Below are 17,438 nucleotides of genomic sequence, written 5' to 3'. Positions count from 1 at the left end.
CGTGGCTTGTGAAGCCTTAAACTTTAATACAATTTTTCATCTGCGGTGGAAATTACTATCCTTTTTGGATAAGTTTGAAGTCTTATTCAGGTTTCGTACAATCATATGAGCAGATAACACACTATCATAATCTGTGGTGACAAGGATGGGGCCGGTGTGGGTAATTAAAATGTGGCATTGGTTCTTCCAAACTGCATTCTCTGTCTCTTAGCTGGGAAAGAAAATATTAGAATTTTAACCTCTGGAATATTTTTAAAGTTTCTATTGGGGTAAGTGGTTCCATGCCTCAAACTTTCCTTTTAATGTCATAATCTGTAACTGGTGGCTCTTTGTACACGAAACTAATTTCTGCAGAAAATGCTTAGTCATTTCAAAATACCCGACTATTTATAGAAAAAAAAAATAACAAAAGCCACTTTTCTTGGTGGAAGATGCTGGTTTTCTCTGAAATTTGCACAATGGGGTGAGGATTTTTATTTTATTTATTTATGGATTACTTATTTTGTGCTAGGAGCTGCTTTAAGTGCTAAGTAAGTGGTAACTCCTTTTCAATCTTCACGACTTATGAGAGAGGTGATATAATTATCATTTTTATTGTTTCCACCTTACAGTCAAAGGAACAGCTCAGGAACTCAGGGGGTGAAGTAACTTGTCTGAGGTTGTACCACTGGGAAGTGGCAGAGCCAGGAGTTAATCTAGCCCAGAGACCCTGCACATAACCACTATGTGTGCTGCCCCTTACAGCGTGAAGGGTCGCCAGGCAGGCGAGCTCAGAAACGTGCCCGTCTGACCAGCCATGTGACTGCCTCTCTGGCCACTCTAGGACGTCGAAGTTCCCTACAAAATGGACATAAATCTGTGATGACACCAGACGTGTTCAGAGAACCATGGGCTAACACCTGATTCTAGACGCATTTGGAGGCAGTATAAGAGGACTGACTTCTCATTAGCTTTTTTTGTTTTAAAGCAGCTACTAAGCCATAACCCCGTCTCCCTGTCTTCCCATCAGATTTGGTGTCTGTATCAGTCAGAGTCTCAACAACAACAAAAACAAAAACAAATGACATTTAAATTAGGAGAACTTAAATATTTAATAAAGAGACTCTCTGGAGGAGAATTATGTGGAGGGCCTGTGACTTTCAGCTGAAGACAGACCTTCGACAGACAGGGCTGAGGGATGAAAACTCATACCTTAGTCTCCTCTCTTCCCCAGTCTCCTAAGGGCACTCCCTGTGGGCTGACCAGAAGCCAGAGGACAAGGGCTGTCATTGCCATGGTCCGTGTAGGTCAACCTCCAGGGTGATAAAAAGAGGTCAAATTGAATGGGTCAAATGGAAGGTATGTGGTGCAGTCCTACTGGTCCTATACTGCGTGTGTGTGCGCACAACACACACACACACACACACACACACATCTTCAGGGCAGGATTTCTTATTTTTTCATTGAAAATTTGAATCCTTTATTCATCTCAACTTTTTCGGGACCTTAGAGAGCTTCTGAGAATACGGAACTTCAGCATCACATGTGTCTTGTCTTTTTGGGCACGTTGTTCAAGTCTGTTGAGGTCTTTTTGAATCCTGGTTTAGCTACTCAGCACATTCAAATCCAGTAACTGCATCTTCCCACCTCTTGGAAGGATTTCTAGTATACCGATTTTTCAGGCCTGCTCCAAAGATTCAGTCAGTCTTAGGTGAGGTCCAGGAATGTATATGTGTTTTGTTGCTTTTGATTTCCTAGGTGACCCTAACATAGCCATTGAAACACAGGCATCTGGGATCTCTTGATAGGACAGCTTCCACACAAGGTGTGGGACCCTCCACTAGACACTTTCTAGGCTTTCTTTCCCCCCAGAAATTCCAGGGCTTCCCACAGTGGCTAGATGTGGGAGTGTGGGGTGGGATATTAAAATTGCCTGGGGAGCTTCTCCTAAGTTCATTACCTCACTTTGGTTGGCCAAGCTTCCCCCTGGAATCCGCTCACCACCAGAGTCGAACTGCTGTCACTGAAGGGGTCATACTGAATTCCTCCAGTCTCCCAGAAAAGACACAGTGCTAAGACCCCTGGATTCATCTGTCACGTTCTTTATAGTAGCGGTTGTCTTGTCTTGCATTAACTTTGCTAGTTATGTTTCTCTCTGTTGCGCTAAAAACCATTACAGTAGACTTTGTAAATATTTCTCTGAACTTGAATCACATTCACCAAACCTGCCCACTCACCCATCCCTTCATCCTTCCTTTCCTCCTTCAACAAATACTACTCATTCTGGGAGCCGCGTGCTGTTCTAGGCCTTAGGGATATGACAGCGTGCAGGACAGTTGAGGTCTCTGCCCTCTTGATCTTATATTCTAGTGCAGGAAACAAACACTCAATAAACAAACAAATCTATCTGTAAAAAATACAAAACATTTTGAATGCAGGCCCATGCTATGCAGGACATACATGGAGGCACAGGATGAGCTGCACCAGCTGGGTGGAGTAGGGACTATTTCAGAGAAGGCCTCTCAAGAATGGCTCAGGAGTTGAAAACTGAAGGTCAAGAGGAGACCAGCCTTGCACTGACCTGGGGGAAGAGCCTTGGAAGCAAAGGGAACATCAAGTGCAAATGCTCTGAGATGAGGAAGAAACCTTAGTCTTTAAATAAGACTTGAGGCCATTTCTGAGTGACTCGTCCTTGCTGATTGTGTGCTGACCAGTGAAGAAATATCCTCTTCTGTTCTAGGCCTCCTAGACCACCTCTCCAAGTACCTCCTCAGAGTATGACACAAGCGTTTAGCCAGGCCATCCTTACTTATGCCCGGGATAGAGTGGCATAAAGTAAATATGTAAAAGCTGCTGGTAATAAGCCCTAGCAGTCAGGACCTGCACCTCCCTCCTCCAGCGGCTGCTGATCCAGGTTATTTGGGTCCAGAAGCTTCTACAGTTTCAAGGGGCGCCTTCAGAAAATTAATACAGAATTGCAAATAAAAAATTGCTAGGCCCCACCCACGCCAGTGAAAGGGCCAGAAACTTAAAGACTAATTGTCTTCGGGGTAGATCCGTGTCTGCCTGGCCCCTCTCTGCAGTCAAGAGAGCAAGTCCGACCACAGAGGGAGCCCCTGGGAAGAGGCCTGTGGGTCCAAGACTGGGAGGGCATGGATGCCACAAGCAGTGAGGAAGCCTGTTCTCCATCATGGGGGTGAGGCGAGGGGGAGAGGGGCCTGTTCTGGTTTACCCATGTTGTCATTGTATCAGATGAAGTTAGAGGCAGGAGGAAATTAAAGAAAACCATGTAGCCTGACCGCCACTTGGTGGCTTATAAGGAAGCTCCAAAAGAAGTTTTCAGTAAGTAAAGGAAGAGAAGCTAAGTAAATAAATATAAAACAGTACAAAGTAGAAAGTGCCAAGTGCTGAAAAAGAGGTAGAAGGAGAAAGGAGTGGGTAAGGACAGCGCTAGTGAGAGGGAGTGGGTGGGAGGGGATATTGCTGTCCTAGAGGAGGAGGACTAGTGGGGTGGAGATGGAAGTGGGGGTAGTGGACTGGGAGGGGCGAGGAGGGGGTGGAGGCAGCAAGCGAAGGCAGTAGAAAGATGGTAGGAGTGGGGTGTGCAGGTGGAGGGGAAAGAGGTCGTGGTGGTGGTGGTGGCTGTAGTTGCAGGGCAAAGTATGGCTTCATGAAACACAATTCTTCCTGCCTTGTATGAAATGCTCCATTCCATAATTAGTTCTGATTCTTAAAAGAAAGTTCTTGTGAATAAAGAAGACTCAAGCCACTTATATCATCAAAACAAAGCCTTATCTTAATCACAGTCAGAACCTCTGCCCTGACTCTGGTCTGGGTTGAGGGAGGGAAACCGTTTGGTTACAGTGTTTTGACGTTTGGCTTCTAGGCAATAATAATAAGCTTTTTAATTAGCATCACCATGCTGGTTTTCTGTGGGCACCCCAACAACGTGCAGCTTTTTCTAGCTTTGGAGGCTGTCTGATGGTCACTTATCACTAAATATCTGAGATCAACCATTGTGCTTTTAGAATAAGTTCATAATACATGTTCAATGTCGTATGACTTACCATGGCTCATTTTAAATGTCTGGATTGTTAAGACTTGTATACATGCGGTTCTGAAACACAGAAGAGTTATCTTTTTAGGGGGTAAGATGCTTGATGTTTGAGTGTATTCTGAGAGTATGACCTTAATGAAACCTAAACCAAACAGAATTTGTGGTTAGGGAAAACATTCTTCCTCTCGGGATGTGTTGCAAATCAGGTGGCGTCAGAGCCATCATGGGATCAGCACTGAGGACAATTTCAGATGTTAATGTTGAACGTCACAGCCGAGCCTGAAACCACCCCAAGCTCCTGAATGTAATTTTCCAAGATGCTTGCTGTTTGCCTGCATGTGACTTTTGACTGGATGGTGCATTCAGGTGCATGCATGTAAGTCTCAGTATTTAAAAATAACAGAAAACTGTTTTGTTGTTTCCAAAGGTTTGAAGTTTTGGGGAGAAGTATGTTTGCACAATGCCTTGTATCAGACTACTTTAATAGGTGAAATAATTTGCAAAGGACAACTGTTTCCTTGCCATGGTACCATCCAGTGTAGGGGGTTTCTAAATGCTAATTAATTCCAACCACAACTGCTTCACCTGCTGTTTCAAAGGCTGGCAGCTCGTATTCATCACCTGAATGACAGCTGTTTCTAACCTTTTTTCCCTGAAAAGAAATAAAGAAATTAAATAAACCTTTTGCATGCTAATCATTGACATTCTGAAGTGACAGTTGAATAGTGCTCCAGGATGGGTGGAAGGCGGGCATGAATTGAAAGATTTTTGTCTGCATCAACCAATTGTTGAATTTTGACTAGATGTTCGTGAAGTGTGGAGAGAAGGTGGCAGGCATCTGAGACAGTATTATCACAAGGGAGGGTGTAGATAAGATGAATCATTCAAACAGACTTCCAGTATATTAAATGTCTACATTTGAGCAATTTGAACAATATACATTTTTATGCAAGTTGTGTAGGCTTTGTCAAAGCAACTTAATACAGACTTTTTTTTTCTCTTTTTATCCATGGGATTTTTATCCAAGTCAACATGCAGGTAGAAACCACAAGTGTTTTGCAGGTTGTTTTTCCTTTTTTGAGTTTATTCAGTCTATTTAACTGTCTCAAAATAATGGTTGATAGCATATTGTTTCCCAATCACAGAGTTGTCGTTTGTCAAGAAGAGTTTTGTTTTCTACCATAATTTCAGTGTCTACTTGTTACAATCATGACTGGGGTTAAGAGCATTTGAGGACTGTCTTCTCATATAATAAACATAGCCCCAGTGCAGTTTGGGACAGGATTATTAACTTCAGGAAGGACCAACATCTAGATATTAATAGTGGATTATGTTCCTTGATTTGCTTAAAGGCACCTGCCACTGAACATCGCCTTCTGCATGTTTCTGACTTTCTAGAAGGCCCTAGGTAGTTTCGTTCAATTGTAAGTTTTGTATCTCTCAGAGTATACGTGCTTCGTTAATTTAAATACAAGAAGTCAGGTTCTTTTTTTCTTGATGTTTTAATGTTATTATCATTCAGTAATTTTACTATCATGTGGCAAAATTGACCTCTGTTGGTACCAGTTCTGTGAATTAACACATGTCCAGACTTGTGTAACCACTATCACAGTCAGAGTATGAAACACTTTTATCCTCCTCCAAACACCCTTGTACCCCTTTATGGTCACATGCTCCCCTCACCCTGGCAACCGCTAAGAAGGTATTTTCTTGGTATTCCAATATGGAAAAGAAGATGAAGAAGAAGAAAGGAAAGCAAGAGAGGGAAGGGCAAAGAGAGGAGAGAAAGAGGGAAAAGGGAAACTTAGGGCTGCACACAATGTTCATGACCTCTTACCAGAGGTTTTATGCACGTGCTAGGATGCTCTGCTGTCAACTTGGCATCACTCCCACCTTCCTGGGCTAAGAGGCATGTACCCCAGGATCCTCTTTCCTTTATAGTTCGGATTCCAGACTGCCAGTAAGAAGAGCGGGTGTGGGAACTGGGAGGCAGAAGAGGAGCAGCCGGATGTGTGGGCAGATGTGGGATTCCTGGTGGCTTGATAGCCTCTCACTTCACTGCTGCAGATGGTGACCACTGGTGGGATCTTCCCAGAGACTTTGCAGAACGGCTTCCCCAGAAGCCTTTGAGAACCACCACTTTTGGGGCTGCAGGAAGAGGTCTCCAGGTCACCTCCTGGCCCTCCTGGCCCTCCTGGCTGCAGCTTCCCAGAAATTCCTCAGCAAATTTCCTGGCCTTTATTCACTCCCAAGTTGCCCACCATTTGTATAAATGGTAATTCTTACATTAAACACATTATTCCTGGAATATCTGAGAGTGGCTTTGTATTTGTGCCCAAGCCCAGATGACTAAACTGTGCTTTAAAGAGAAATTTTGTGTTTCTTGTCAGCATTTAAAGCTTGCAAGATTTCTCTTTGAGGTTGTCATTGCCATTTTTCCTTTGAAAAATCAGAAAATCAGGAAAACATTGGGCCAAACATCCTTGCCCAAAGCCAAGCACATGGACCCGAGGAGTAGCTGCCCCTTTTAGAAAAGATGGGCTTCCCCACTTGACCACCAGCCCACCTCCACCTTACATCTTCTTCCTGGACTTGGCAGCCTTTGTGTCTGTGCCCCTCCACCTCTAAGTAATATCACTAGGCTAGGAAACAGCATTTAATCCAATTACCCATTACAGAGCTGTTTCCTAGGAACTCTTGGGCATATGATGATAGGCTAGATGAACCCAATGCCTTCAAAGACTTTTAGAGAAAAGCTGAAGGACGTGCAGCCACATACCTGACTTCATATCGTAGTAAAGTATGGGGAGCGATCCTTTTGTAAACAGATAACTAGGCTCACTAGGCCACTATTTGGTTATTTTCAAATTATCCAAATAGATTTTTCTGATTGATTTATATGGCCATTTCACTTGTTATTAATGCTCCCATTCTTAATGATAAATTTTGTCTGCATTTGATTAAGAATTTCATGAAATGTAAACTTAATGAATGTTCTGGAATAAATTTTTTTCCCAATAAGCACTCAGTATTTATTTGTTTAGAATAGTTTTTGTTAATCATTGTCTTTTCTTTCATATACCAATATCTAAACACCTGTATATATACATGCATATTTTAAAAAAAGGCTGTATGTCAGCTTTTATATTTTCCCCCAGCTATTTGCCAGAATAAACACAAATGTCATTATTAAGTTAATTAAACCTACATGAAAACAAATCCACAATTAGAGTTGCTTCATTAGAGAACTGGAAAAACTCTCTTTTAGTTCTTTTGTATTTTACTTTTTCTCGGCTTGGCGTTGCACAATCATGATAGCGTGTCATTTTCAAAACAGGAGTTTTACTTTATGTTGAGTTGCTTTTTAACATGATGAAATAAAAATATGCTTATAAGCCATTGGTCACTGTAAGATCAACATCTGTTGAGTTTTTTTTTTTTTCCCTCCAGGTCAAAGTTCCCTCAATTTATCTGTGTAGAGAAAAGAATGTACGTACTTCATAGCAGCAGACAAAAGCACACGCCATACAGTGATTCACAGAAATTCCTTTTGAAAGTTTTTTGTTCGTTTGTTTTATTCACTGTGTTCAGTCTGATCTCTTTTCGGGGAGAGGTGAGAGATCCAAATTTATATTCTCCACAAGTTTCTGATAAAATTATGAGCATTGTGTCCTTTATTGTATGTGCGTGTGCGTATGTATGTATGTTTATATATTTTCCTTATTTTTTTTTTTGTGGTAGAGACAAAGAAGACATTTATTTGGGCAACTCAAAAACTTGGACAAGGTTGATCCTTTCCAGATGGCCGTCTATCTAGCCGCCAGATCCCTGGCATAGCTCACTCCCTGACTCCTAAATCTCTCTTTGTGCTTTCCTGCGAGTCAAGCACGTCTTGGAGTTTGTGGGAGTTCCCTGTTAGGGCAGCTCCCAGTTTCACAGAGCAAGCTGGGAAATAGTCTCTGCCGTCTCGCAGAAAAGGTTCACATAATTCACCAATGGGCCTCTTTACAAAACGCATTTGGCCTTACAAGGATGTATCTCTGTGTACTATAGAAGCAGAGCAGTGAAGTAATGGGGAACATTGATCGAGAGGGCCAGCACGGTTCCATTTCTGGCTCTGTCATTGACTGTGTGTCCTTGGTATGTCTGCCAACTCCCTGAGCCTCCATTTGCTTTCCATAAATGGGGCCAGCAGTACTTATCTCACAAGGCTGTTGTAAATATTAAATGCAATGATTCAAGCAAGGGATGTAGCACTGTGCTTAATTCAAAATAAGGGGGTAGCACACAGTGACTAGTAGTAACACAGAGTGGCGCTGGGGCATCTGTACAGAGACAGCAGCTCTCAGTGTGCATCAGAATCACCTGCAGGGCTTATTAAGGCCAAGATCTCTGGACCCCACTGCAGAATTCTGATTCAGTAGGACTGGGGTGGGGGGGCACTAGAACCTGCATTTCTAGTAGGTTCTCATGTAGCGCTAATGGACCCTGGCAACCGACTTTGAGGGCCACTGAACCAGGCATTTACACTCCAAACTATTCCTCTTGGGTAGTTTGGTCATCAAATAGAGTGAAGGGTCAGAAGAAGGATTAGACCCTTCAGCCTCTGGGCAATATTTTTAAAACTGCAAGCCCCTTGGCTCAGCGCTGACCCAGTGTCTGTTTAGCAAGGTGCAGCAAAGGAGGAATCCCTGTCTTTAGTTTCTCAGATATTTAGGGAGCCCATATAGACAGCACCCAATATCTCATCAACACTTTCTCTCTTGCTTTTCACATCCCGGACCTGCAAGGAGCCGCTTGCTCACTTGCCCGAGAGCATATCTCACTCCCCGAGCACAGCCCGGGGGCTCTCAGGCTGCCTTGATCTTGCTTCCCTTGGCACAGGGTGAACGCCACAACCCCGGTGTCCCCACCACCATGACTGCAGTTCTGTTGGGCGGTGCTGGTTTTGTGTTGCTCTGACTACTTTTCAGGAGAATCTTCTTTGGATTTTTGCTGGAGGAGGGGTGACCAGTGCTAAGCAGGCACTGCACAAATATTTGAAGGGAGGGGGGAGTGGCCAAGAACTAAGCGTTTTCATTCCCTTGTGCTTAATTGAAATGGTTTCCTCACCTTGGTGCTGAATTATTCCAGTCAGCTTCTCAAATAGCTGTGGACCCTTCTCAAACACCTTTTGCTTGTTCTGGCTTGAAACGTGGGTGGCATCTATCACTCATTATCCGTGGCAGGTGTTGGCTAAGTGCTTTACATACAACACCTCCTTTCATCTTCCCAGTGAGTCTGTGATCTGGGAAACAGGACTCATGGGACAACAATTATAACTGTCCCCAGGAGCTCTCATGAAAACATAGAGCCATCTTTTGATCTCTTGCCGATGCCCTGTGTTGGCTAGCTCTGTGATGCTGTCCACAGATTCAGCCTCCCTGGGCACAGAGCAGTGTGGAGGGTTACAGGGAATCCACTGGCATGGCAGACTGAGGACAAAAGATAGCTAGTACCTCAGGGAAAATTTAAGAAACTAAGGCTTTGTGATATTGAGTACCTTGCCCAAGGTAGAACATTTGCTAAGTAACAGAACTAGGATTTGACCCAGGACCGTTTGACTCAAACTGAGTCAAATGGTATATGAGTAGACGAAATCATCCAGGTGAAAGTGTTCTCTCCTCCGTTCTAGGACACCCTACAATGGAAGGGTCAGTTGTCAGTTATTTATAAAACATGCATAAAAGGTAGCCACTCGGTGACGGGTACAATCATCAGAATGATGCTGTAGGGACTTGGCTTGTCTCTGCCCCGGGTACACATTTAAGCAAGACCAAGGTGTTCACTTTAGTTCCAGAAAGAATTTCTTTTTTTTCCTCTGTAGAATTGAAACTCAAGCGTGGGTGCCTGAAAAGGGAACTGACTTTTCAAAAATAATCTTCATATATCTGAGTTTGAAAATTTTGACTCTCATTAAAGTTCAGCATAGAAATCACACATGATCATTTAGTGGAAGAAAGTCATCTTTAAAATAAGGGCATTACTATGCTCTTACAGCACACTCCTTTCTGAAGAATTTCTTCTTCCCTTCAAAGACATAGTTTTATTGTTGAGTTTCTTGTAAATGTTCAAATGTGACTTACAGGTCAAAAATCGCACTTTAAGTGCCTTTGATGGATTTTCAGTAATAATCTATAAAATAATTTTAGATCACTGCTTGTTTCAATTGAGGCATCAAGCTAACAGTGAATAAAAAGTGTTGCTGGTGCTTGGGTAAGCTGACTGCTGAACTTGGCTCCTTGGAAAAAGTATTCTCTTACCAGTGGTAACAAACATGACTGACACTTACGTATTCATTAATTCTCTGTCTCTGTCTCTCTCTGTCTCCCTCTCTCTCTCCCTCCCTCCCTCTCTCTCTCTCTCTCTCTCTCTCTCTCTCTCTATATATATATATATATATATATATATATATATATATATGTACACATATAGTTGAGTCCCTATTATATGACAAACATGATGCTTCAAACATGCTTATATGTTAATTTTACACTTTGGTAGGAGGCTGCTTAATAGGTACAATTATTGAAAGTGCCAATTATGTGTCCAGCACCAACCAGATCACACTCCAAGCTTCTCTACAACCTGATTATATTCTTATGTCCACTTTACCCTTGTTTAACTGGAGTTCAGAGAAATCAAGCAACTTGTTAACTGACAAAGAGTTAGTACGTGGTAGTGTTGTGATTTCAACTCAAGTACGTATAAGGACAAATCCAATACTTTTTCTACCATATTTGTATGTACTGTCCCTTTGTGAGTATCTGTGACATTGTCACCTCAGCTGAACTCTTGGCAGTCAAAGTCATATTGGATCTTGATGTTTCAACTGCCAAAAATCTACTTTTTGAAAACTTGGGGCCGGGCTGAAGGAAGCATTGGAATCACATTAGGGCAGAAGGCTCTTGAGACTTGGACCAGAGCACAGTTGGGTTCTTTTATTCTGGCCTCTAGAATGGCCCATGCTGGGATTTCCAGACTCACACTGTCTGCAGACACTGGCTGCTCTTTAGGGGCCCCCTTATACTCCCTTTGGTCCAGGAGAGGTGATTCTTCTACCAATCTCTTCTATTATATATGGGATGTTATAGTCTTACCTGGGCCCAAGGGAGTGAACTGATCAGGATCCCAGGACTCAGAAGAAAGAACTCAGTCCAGCATTTCATGGGACTTGGCAGGGCTTAAGCACTAGGATTCTGGCGTCTTTCTTCAAAGTGAGGCTGACTTCTCTAAGGCTGGAATCTTGGGGATCTGGTCCCAGTAATGAGCCAGCAAGCGCAGTAAGACCTGGGGACATACACAGGCAGGAGCACAGTAGCTATACTTTGACAGACACGGTTTTGTTAGGTTCACTGTTTCAGAGGAAGACAGAAGAATTTCTGGGTAATAAGGCCCTTGTTCTAAGCTTACTCCCAGGACTAGCTCTGGACTTCAAGGTCTCCATGGAAGGGAGTGTCTGGAATTTGGAGAGGGGTGGCTTCTGACATTCCTAGAGATATTTCCTGGGCCTCAGGACAATTTCAGGTCTGTTTTAGGGATACTGTTTTAGTGGACAACTTGAGGCCAGGAGAATCTGCTCTTTCAGGCTACAGCCCTTAAACTTGGAAGCTATTGAAAGGCTAAGGATGACTTACTGATGTACTGAATCTAGTTTTTTTTGTTTTATTTTTTTGTGCCTAGTCACCAGGGAACTGCTTAAATTTTGTGTCTTCCTCTAGTATCAAGCTCGTATGTAGAGAACAAATGTAGCCCAACACTCATCAGATTTCTCTATGTATCAGTGGTAGTCAGTTGAGGAATGAGTCTTGAGCATGGAGATTACAGGGGTGGAGGGTTAGAGCCTTGCCCCACTGCAGTGGTGTGTGATGTTCCTGGATGCACCAGCTCTGGACTCACGGTTGCTGTCTGGGAGGTCTCAGAGCAGCTATCAGATCCCTGTACTTAAAGTTATTGAAGCTCAGGAGCAAAATATCCAGTCCTTATAGGGCTGGGGTATCAAGTACATAACTCACTATGAATACAGAGGCAAGAACCCTGTTCTCGGTAAATCAAGCCCACGGCAAGACTTGTGCTTTGCTCAGCAATGGTGACTAGATTTTGCCTCAGGTACCCCCTTTGATCAATTAGCAATGGCTGCTAGGAACACTGTGTTGAAAAGGATTCTGAGGCTCTGTATCAGCTCAGTGAAGAAGGATGTCATGCTTGATTAATAATATCTGTCACAGGCTTGAGGTATTTGTCATTCCTGATTAATTTTTGGAGCTACATTTTCTCTCTGTCTCTCTACGTTTTTTTTTTTTTTTACTTGAAGTACAGTAAATTACAGTGTGTCAATCTCTAGTGTACAGCACAACGTCACAATCATGCATATACATACATGTATTTGTTTTCATATTTTTTCCATTAAAGGTTATTATAAGATATTGAATATAGTTCCCTGTGCTATATAGCAGAAACTGTTTTTTGAAATCTATTTATATAGAAACAGGCTAATATTTGTAAATCTCAGACTCACAAATTTATCCCTTCCCATTCCCTTTCCCCAGTAACCGTAAGATTGTTTGCTAAGTCTGCAAGTCTGTTTCTGTTTTGTAGATGGGTTCATAGTGTCCTTTTTTTTTAATATTCCATATATGAGTGATATATGGTATTTTTCTTTCTATTTCTGGCTTCACTTAGAATGACAATCTCTAGGTCCATCCATGTTGCTGTAAATGGCATTATTTTATTATTTTTTTATGCTGAGTAGTATTCCATTGTATAAATGTACCACAACTTCTTTATCCAGTCATCTGTTATTGGACATTTAGTTTGCTTCCATGTCTTGGCTATTGTATATAGTGCTGCTGTGAACATTGGGGTGTGTGTATCTTTTCGAATTAGAGTTTCCTCTGTATATATTCCCAGAATTGGGATTGCTGGATCATGTGGTTTTTAGTTTTTTGAGGCATCTCCATACTGTTTTCCATAATGGCTATATCAAACTGCTTCCCATCAGCAGAGCAGGGGGTTTGGAGCTACTGTTATAGGGCTCTGAGGGCGGCATTGGTCCCAGAGACTGGGCAAGATAAACCCAAACTGTGAGTAAAGTTACCCAAGCCACTCGCATCTCCATTACAGCTGTTTTGAACCATTTTCATATTTTCCAAGTTCATAAAATCATGACCATCTTCTGTGCTTAGAAGATAACCTTTTTGGCTTTCCTGAAAGGAAGACATTTGACATAAGGTCCCCTGCTTTCCTGCCTCCATCACTCAATGTCTCTTATTTTCCCCTATCTTTCCTCTTGTATTTGTTTCCATGACAGAGGATTAAGCATCCTCCCTCCCTTTTAGAGCTGGCTTCTCATGCTCTTTTCCACATGCATTACTCATACCTTAGATGAACAGCTGATGTGGAGAAATAAGGTTTGATTGGAAATGCATTCTGAATCTCAGACCCCACCCCTTCCACACAATGCTGCTTGCTCTGTGCCTTTAACTCACCAGTGGGCATGATTTTCACAAATTACTATTTGTCTTTATTTCAAATTAATTTTGCTCTGTCATCAAGCTACCAGATTACAGTCCCAATTCTAACTAGTTGTGCATGGAATTTGCATGATTTTGTAAAATACAAAGGAAAATGGAAATTCAGTTTCCTGGTTCCCACCAGTTGCTGATTGCATCTTGCATCGGTCTGATATTTGTTTGATTACCTGAGTTAAGGTTCATGGTCAAATATAAAGGGAGTATAATGTTGTCATGCAGTAGTTCAAAGGAAATATAATTCATGTCTGTTATTAAAATTGTGTTCTTGTGTATTTGAAGTGCTAAGATCTGTGCTCAGAAACAGGTCTTGAATATTATAATATTTCCAATTTATTTGAAGTTGAGATTTTTGGATTGTGGTTATGTCTTCTGAATTTGCTCTCTTCCTAAATTGACCTTATACAGAAAACAACTAATTAATATTTAAGTAGTTATTCCCAGTACTGTCTTCCTTCTAAAGCAAGCTATCTGTCTCATTAGCAACTCAGAACATTAGTATTGATCACAAAGTTTTCCTGCTTGCTTGCACAGTCTTTATTAGCTGAGTTTGACAGCATTTGCTAGATCTTTCTGTACCACGTATCATCAGTGAAAACATATTTTTTCAAATCATGTATGTGTTTATTAGTTTTTGTAAGATAAGTTGTTCACCTAAAAGTGATTGTTTCATTTCAGCCTTCATAAACAGGGCAGTGTGAGATTTGGTATCTAAAATTCTCCTTTTTGAAGGACTATGAATTTCTGCTAAAAAAACAATGTACTTGTTGCGTATTTCTTTAAGATGGAGGGAAAAGGAAGGTGTTCTGTTGATTGCTTTCTTTGAAGACATGGAGAGAGACTGGCAGCAAGAAAAAAAAGAGCCAAAAATCACTTCTCTTTTCAAGAAAAGAGGGAGAATTGAAAATGCCTTTTGCAAGGGGAAGACACAGTATGGGGTAGTTGTGACAAAATATTAATGAAAAGCAAGCTTCTTTATTGAAATAAATAATAGACGTGAAAAAGAGGGCTCAGTCGTTTTATTTTTAAATGAGATGATGAGATAGACAAATTGGGCCTCTGAGTCAAGAATTTGTCGGGTTCATTGGTCATTTTTAGGACAGCTTTGACCTCTCCATAAAGTTTGAAGGGTCTTTATCTCCTGTAAAGTATGCCCTTAAAGAGTGAGCTGTATTCATTCCTAATAAAGTGATAAAGGAGAGCTAGAGAAAGTGCTCTGACCTGTTGGCAGTGCACTTGTAGTGTCTGTCACCCAGAATTCTCTCAAGAAAATAGCTTTAAAGGCTAGAACCTAGGGAAATCTGAAGCCGGAATCCTCCTTTGACTTCAAGGGAACCATTGTTACTTCTGGTTTTCCAAATTGCAAATTAGGGGACTAGAAAAGTATTTGATGTTAGTTCACTGAACTCTCCTGTCAGCCAATCCATAAACAGAATTAATTACCTACCATGAATCCGGCACTAGAATGGAGAATTGGTAGAAACAGCCCTAGTCGCAGTATTTATGAGAAGAGTGAGCATCCATCTAGAAGACATAGTTTCTGCACGTCTTCAATCTGATGGTTAACCCCTTCGGTTTGTAACTCTTAGAGGGGAAGAGGTACAAATGCTTAAGTTCTCAGGGTTCTAATGCAGAAATTGGGTTTTTTGTTTTCTTTTTCTGTGTTACTATGTGTCACAAATTAAGTTATAGAATACTGTTAAAAACAAGCTTATAATAGTGATATTGATACATAAAAAACAAGCTTTCCAAATTAGAGTCAGTACCTGGAGCAGCTTATAAACTATTCTTCACAAGTTTTTGGTCTGCCTCTGCAGAGTGTGCAGAGTGGTAGTTTTTGTCTGTTGGTTTTGTTTGTTTGTTTGTTTTGGTTTAAATGCTAAACCTAGCCATCTTTGGACATCAACTTGACCTTGAAGCTTACCAGTTATGTTGAAATGTCATATTTGTTGGATCTACCTCAGATCTTTGGGAAAACTGAGGTAAAAATGGGGGGAAAAACCCTGGGATTTGCAATCAGCTGGGTGAATTTAAACATTATACAAACAACCCTGTGCCTTGGTTTCCTAATCTGTGAAGTTATATGTAGTTGTTACAATTACCATCAGCTCTGTCCCTTCCCTCCTCCCCCTGCTTCATATACCAGGGCCTACACACCTGGTGCCTCTTCCCACCCCTACAGGTTAGTTTTATCATGTATTGTGATGTGGATGCTACTATATGTTATTTATGGTACCTCCAAAGTGGAAGTCATGTTTTTCTTTTCCCAAGCCTGGGTGGCCCAGGATCCCACCTCCTGACTTCTAGTGTTCCCTTTTCTCCCCTTTTCCCCTGAAATCTCACCATTTAGAGTCTATTCTTGTCTTGCAGAGTTTCTGACTCTGAGACTCCCAATTGCAATGCATCATGATTTCTGTTAAATTTTTATCAGTGCCTGAACTTGGGGCACAGCAAGACCCCAAGACCTGTGACTAGACCCTCAGAACTGAAGGAGAGAGGAGGAGGAGAAACAGGAAGTAGTCTGGGAGAGGTGAAAGGAGGCATTCTTGGGGAAATAGACCCGCACTTGTTTCACAGATTTATCTGGAAATTTCATGCTTTGACTGATACTAGAATTTTTTTTTTCCCAATCTGTACCTCAAAAAAAATTATCTGGTTTAAATCAAGTACAGCTTTCAGTTGGGCTTTGATAATTCATGTGAAGTTTTTACTGATTTTAGGTTCTCCTTCATTGTTTCTATCTAGCACTGGCATTAAAAATCTAGGCTAGGTTTTACTTGTATAAATTAGTCAACAGCTCAAGCAGGAAGGGAGAAAACGCCTTGCTTACTTCCCTATAACCTGGTGCTTACCTTGAGGGTTACTTAACACGGCCGGTGGTGACAAAGCAGTGCTTCTGACCTCTCTTGCAGTGTTATCTCACCATTCAGTGCCAAGTGCTTCTGACAGACATAACCAGGTCCTATCCTAAAACAGAAAAAAAAAAATGAATGTAACTTGAATATAGGATAATAAATATGGCTTCTCTGAACATGTCAGATAAATTAAACCTCTAAGGAGGGACCAGATTACCAGTGGCAAAGAGAAAATGGAATGGAATTTTTGTTCCCTAGGATTCTGTGATTGGTGTCCATTGTCAGAGCAAATGAGTATTCTCAGAAGCTGTCCTGTTACCACACCACCTCGTGCTGTTGTTTTTTCATAGTTTGGACAGTTTGTGCTAATTGAAAAACTATCTGGGAAAGTTAATTGTGGGTGACACTAGTTAGCTCTGACTGAGGACATAATCACGTTAATTGTAGATTGTGGGTCAGATAAAGGCTTGGCTTTTCTACCTCTTGAGTCTTAGCAAAGTTCACAAGTTAGTTGTTTTTAAATCATAAAATTTTAGTGCAGTGCAATTGTTAGACAGCAAGGGTAACTCCCCATTTAATTGAGGGGGGGCAGTTGGGAATGTTAGAGCCAAGTTGTTGGGCACTGGCCATGTTTTCCTTAAGGTGTAGTAAATCAGCAGTGAAATTGGGTGAAACTCATTGCACTCATCCAGTTTATATAACAGTTCTTCTCAGACTGCAGCCAGTCACATGTCACCTAAAAGGTTTTTGCTGACTGCACTGTTATTTACTTAATCTTTTCCTCTAAGCTAATTTAATTTTTCTTTGCTTTTCCTTATCTTTCACATAAGCAATGATACTCATGAATTCAGAGGTTTGATGTTGTTATATTTTTACATTATGCATTAAAAATACATAATTGCTGTGATTTATAAACAAAAAATTTAACTTTTAAAAATTTATGAAGTACTTACCATGTACCACTTCCAAATGCCCCAC

At 41.4% G+C, this 17,438-nt stretch overlaps 1 protein-coding gene and 1 long non-coding RNA gene across 4 annotated transcripts in view; one reads left to right on the top strand and one right to left on the bottom strand.

The window, feature by feature from the left end:
• The window catches only part of MACROD2 (mono-ADP ribosylhydrolase 2), a 1,889,921-nt gene that overhangs the window by 858,079 nt on the left and 1,014,404 nt on the right, over positions 1-17,438 (top strand). The window lies entirely within an intron of this gene.
• Positions 1,476-16,664, bottom strand: LOC140687240 (uncharacterized). Its single transcript, XR_012061415.1, has 6 exons — positions 16,458-16,664; positions 11,176-11,365; positions 4,622-4,688; positions 4,047-4,096; positions 1,940-2,142; positions 1,476-1,663 (listed from the first exon to the last, which is right to left on the bottom strand). It is a non-coding gene; the product is annotated as an uncharacterized lncRNA (long non-coding RNA).

This window comes from Vicugna pacos, chromosome 19 (assembly GCF_048564905.1).
Source record: "Vicugna pacos chromosome 19, VicPac4, whole genome shotgun sequence".
Lineage (NCBI taxonomy): Eukaryota > Metazoa > Chordata > Mammalia > Artiodactyla > Camelidae > Vicugna > Vicugna pacos.
Note: the sequence above shows the minus strand (reverse complement) of the source record. Positions and strands in the feature narration are given on the sequence as shown.